This window comes from Carassius auratus, unplaced genomic scaffold (assembly GCF_003368295.1).
Source record: "Carassius auratus strain Wakin unplaced genomic scaffold, ASM336829v1 scaf_tig00217834, whole genome shotgun sequence".
NCBI classification, from domain to species: domain Eukaryota; kingdom Metazoa; phylum Chordata; class Actinopteri; order Cypriniformes; family Cyprinidae; genus Carassius; species Carassius auratus.
In genome coordinates, this window is record NW_020529267.1 from 1 (window position 1) to 5,000 (window position 5,000).

The following is a 5,000-nucleotide window of genomic DNA, read 5'->3' on the forward strand; positions in this document are numbered from 1 at the left end:
TGGATGAAGACCGCCAAGGAATACAGGTGCTTTAAGCTTTTGAATTTTTTCACTTAGTATATAATAATTTGGCAAAAATAGAGTCAATGCCCGATCTCTGAATATAAGCAGGTTTGGGCCAGGTTAGTACATGGATGGGAGACTGCCTGGGAATACAGGTGCTTTAAATTTTTGGATATTTTTCACGAATTATATAATAATCTTGCAAAAAAAAAAAAAAAAAAGAGTCAATGCCCGATCTCTGAATCTTAGCAGGTTTAGGTCTGGTTAGTACTTGGATGAAGACCGCCAAGGAATACCAGGTGCTTAAAGCTTTTGGAATTTTTTCACTTAGTATATAATAAATTTGGCAAAAATAGAGTCAATGCCCGATCTCTGAATATAAGCAGGTTTGGGCCAGGTTAGTACATGGATGGGAGACTGCCTGGGAATACCAGGTGCTTTAAAATTTTTGATATTTTTCACGAATTATATAATAATCTTGCAAAAAAAAAAAAAAAGAAGAAGTCAATGCCCGATCTCTGAATCTTAGCAGGTTAGGTCTGGTTAGTACTTGAATGATAGACCGCCAGGAATACCAGGTGCTTTAAGCTTTTGGATTTTTTCACTTAGTATATAATAAATTTGGCAAAAAATAGAGTCAATGCCCGATCTCTGAATATAAGCAGGTTTGGGCCAGGTTAGTACTTGGATGAGAGACCGCCTAGGAATACCAGGTGCTTTAAGCTTTTGGGGTTTCTTTCCTACTTTTATAATGTACTGGCGAGTAGATTGGCTGATCTTTAAATAGCCTTCTCTTTGCAGCAGTCTTCGCTTAGGGCCATACCAGCCTGGCTATGCCCGATCTTGTCTGATCTCGGAAGCTAAGCAGGTTTGGCCTGGTTAGTGCCTGGATGGGAGACCGCTGAGAATGCCAGGTACTCTAAGCTTTTTTGAAATTTTTCACTTAGTATATAATTTTGCCAAAAATAGAGTCAATGCCCGATCTCTGAATATAAGCAGGTTTGCGCCAGGTTAGTACATGGATGGGAGACTGCCTGGGAATATCAGGTGCTTTAAATTTTTGGATATTTTTTCAACGAATTATATATAATCTTGCAAAAAAAAAAAAAAAGAGTCAATGCCCGATCTCTGAATCTTAGCAGGTTTAGGTCTGGTTAGTACTTGGATGAGAGACGCCAAGGAATACCAGGTGCTTTAAGCTTTTGGAATTTTTTTCACTTAGTATATAATAAATTTGGCAAAAAATAGAGTCAATGCCGATCTCTGAATATAAGCAGGTTTGGGCCAGGTTAGTACATGGATGGGAGACTGCCTGGGAATACAGGTGCTTTAAATTTTGGATATTTTTCACAAATTATATAATAATCTTGCAAAAAAAAAAAAAAAGAGTCAATGCCGATCTCTGAATTTTAGCAGGTTTAGGTCTGGTTAGTACTTGGATGAGAGACCGCCAAGGAATACCAGGTGCTTTAAGCTTTTGGAATTTTTTCACTTAGTATATAATAAATTTGGCAAAAAATAGAGTCAATGCCCGATCTCTGAATATAAGCAGGTTTGGGCCAGGTTAGTACATGGATGGGAGACTGCCTGGGAATACCAGGTGCTTTAAATTTTTGGATATTTTTCACGAATTATATAATAATCTTGCAAAAAAAAAAAAAAAAGAAGAAGTCAATGCCCGATCTCTGAATCTTAGCAGGTTAAGGTCTGGTTAGTACTTGAATGATAGACCGCCAAGGAATACCAGGTGCTTTAAGCTTTTGGAATTTTTTCACTTAGTATATAATAATTTGCCAAAAAATAGAGTCAATGCCCGATCTCTGAATATAAGCAGGTTTGGGCCAGGTTAGTACTTGGATGAGAGACCGCCTAGGAATACCAGGTGCTTTAAGCTTTTGGGGTTTTTCCTACTTTTATAATGTACTGGCGAGTAGATTGGCTGATCTTTAAATAGCCTTCTCTTTTGCAGCAGTCTTCGCTTATGGCCATACCAGCCTGGCTATGCCCGATCTTGTCTGATCTCGGAAGCTAAGCAGGTTTGGGCCTGGTTAGTGCCTGGATGGGAGACCGCCTGGGAATGCCAGGTACTCTAAGCTTTTTTGAAATTTTTTCACTTAGTATATAATAATTTTGCCAAAAATAGAGTCAATGCCGATCTCTGAATATAAGCAGGTTTGCGCCAGGTTAGTACATGGATGGGAGACTGCCTGGGAATATCAGGTGCTTTAAATTTTTGGATATTTTTCACGAATTATATAATAATCTTGCAAAAAAAAAAAAAAAAAAAGAGTCAATGCCGATCTCTGAATCTTAGCAGGTTTAGGTCTGGTTAGTACTTGATGAGAGACCGCCAAGGAATACCAGGTGCTTTAAGCTTTTGGAATTTTTTCACTTAGTATATAATAAATTTGGCAAAAATAGAGTCAATGCCCGATCTCTGAATATAAGCAGGTTTGGGCCAGGTTAGTACATGGATGGGAGACTGCCTGGGAATACCAGGTGCTTTAAATTTTTGGATATTTTTCACAAATTATATAATAATCTTGCAAAAAAAAAAAAAAAAGAGTCAATGCCCGATCTCTGAATCTTAGCAGGTTTAGGTCTGGTTAGTACTTGGTTGAAAGACCGCCTAGGAATACCAGGTGCTTAAAGCTTTTGGAATTTTTCACTTAGTATATATAAATTTGGCAAAAATAGAGTCAATGCCCGATCTCTGAATATAAGCAGGTTTGGGCCAGGTTAGTACATGGATGGGAGACTGCCTGGGAATACCAGGTGCTTTAAATTTTTGGATATTTTCACGAATTATATAATAATCTTGCAAAAAAAAAAAAGAAGAATCAATGCCCGATCTCTGAATCTTAGCAGGTTAAGGTCTGGTTAGTACTTGAATGATAGACCGCCAAGGAATACCAGGTGCTTTAAGCTTTTGGAATTTTTTCACTTAGTATATAATAAATTTGGCAAAAAATAGAGTCAATGCCCGATCTCTGAATATAAGCAGGTTTGGGCCAGGTTAGTACTTGGATGAGAGACGCCTAGGAATACCAGGTGCTTTAAGCTTTTGGGGTTTCTTTCTACTTTTATAATGTACTGGCGAGTAGATTGGCTGATCTTTAAATAGCTTTCTTTGCAGCAGTCTTCGCTTATGGCCATACCAGCCTGGCTATGCCCGATCTTGTCTGATCTCGTAAGCTAAGCAGGTTTGGGCCTGGTTAGTGCTGGATGGGAGACCGCCTGGGAATACCAGGTACTGTAAGCTTTTTGAAATTTTTCACTTAGTATATAATAATTTTGCCAAAAAATAGAGTCAATGCCCGATCTCTGAATATAAGCAGGTTTGCGCCAGGTTAGTACATGGATGGGAGACTGCCTGGGAATATCAGGTGCTTTAAATTTTTGGATATTTTTCACGAATTTAATATAATCTTGCAAAAAAAAAAAAAAAAAAAAGAGTCAATGCCCGATCTCTGAATCTTAGCAGGTTTAGGTCTGGTTAGTACTTGGATGAGAGACCGCCAAGGAATACCAGGTGCTTTAAGCTTTTGGAATTTTTTTCACTTAGTATATAATAAATTTGGCAAAAATAGAGTCAATGCCCGATCTCTGAATATAAGCAGGTTTGGGCAGGTTAGTACATGGATGGGAGACTGCCTGGGAATACCAGGTGCTTTAAATTTTTGGATATTTTTCACAAATATATATAATAATCTTGCAAAAAAAAAAAAAGAGTCAATGCCCGATCTCTGAATCTTAGCAGGTTTAAGGTCTGGTTAGTACTTGGATGAGAGACCGCCAAGGAATACCAGGTGCTTTAAGCTTTTGGAATTTTTTCACTTAGTAATAAATAAATTTGGCAAAAAATAGAGTCAATGCCCGATCTCTGAATATAGCAGGTTTGGGCCAGGTTAGTACATGGATGGGAGACTGCCTGGGAATACCAGGTGCTTTAAGCTTTTGGGGTTTCTTTCCTACTTTTATAATGTACTGGCGAGTAGATTGGCTGATCTTTAAATAGCCTTCTCTTTGCAGCAGTCTTCGCTTATGGCCATACCAGCCTGGCTATGCCCGATCTTGTCTGATCTCGGAAGCTAAGCAGGTTTGGGCTGGTTAGTGCTGGATGGGAGACCGCCTGGAATGCCAGGTACTCTAAGCTTTTTGAAATTTTCACTTAGTATATAATAATTTTGCCAAAATAGAGTCAATGCCCGATCTCTGAATATAAGCAGGTTTGCGCCAGGTTAGTACATGGATGGGAGACTGCCTGGGAATATCAGGTGCAAAAGAAGTCAATGCCCGATCTCTGAATCTTAGCAGGTTAAGGTCTGGTTAGTACTTGGATGAGAGACCGCCAAGGAATACCAGGTGCTTTAAGCTTTTGGAATTTTTTCACTTAGTATATAATAAATTTGGCAAAAAATAGAGTCAATGCCGATCTCTGAATATAAGCAGGTTTGGGCCAGGTTAGTACATGGATGGGAGACTGCCTGGGAATACCAGGTGCTTTAAATTTTTGGATATTTTTCACAAATTATATAATAATCTTGCAAAAAAAAAAAAAAAAGAGTCAATGCCCGATCTCTGAATCTTAGCAGGTTTAGGTCTGGTTAGTACTTGGATGAAAGACCGCCTAGGAATACCAGGTGCTTTAAGCTTTTGGAATTTTTTCACTTAGTATATAATAAATTTGGCAAAAAATAGAGTCAATGCCCGATCTCTGAATATAAGCAGGTTTGGGCCAGGTTAGTACATGGATGGGAGACTGCCTGGGAATACCAGGTGCTTTAAATTTTTGGATATTTTTCACGAATTATATAATAATCTTGCAAAAAAAAAAAAAAGAAAGTCAATGCCCGATCTCTGAATCTTAGCAGGTTAAGGTCTGGTTAGTACTTGAATGATAGACCGCCAAGGAATACCAGGTGCTTTAAGCTTTTGGAATTTTTTCACTTAGTATATAATAAATTTGGCAAAAAATAGAGTCAATGCCCGATCTC

General features: G+C 38.3%; 4 pseudogenes; all 4 read left to right on the forward strand.

Moving 5' to 3' along the window:
- Nucleotides 1–812: 812 nt before the first annotated feature.
- LOC113103497 (uncharacterized) lies at nucleotides 813–929 on the forward strand (annotated as a pseudogene).
- Nucleotides 930–1,980: 1,051 nt separating this feature from the next.
- On the forward strand, nucleotides 1,981–2,099 carry LOC113103501 (uncharacterized; annotated as a pseudogene).
- A 1,048-nt stretch (nucleotides 2,100–3,147) lies between these two features.
- On the forward strand, nucleotides 3,148–3,265 carry LOC113103493 (uncharacterized; annotated as a pseudogene).
- A 778-nt stretch (nucleotides 3,266–4,043) lies between these two features.
- Nucleotides 4,044–4,159, forward strand: LOC113103499 (uncharacterized; annotated as a pseudogene).
- The last annotated feature ends 841 nt before the right edge of the window (nucleotides 4,160–5,000 follow it).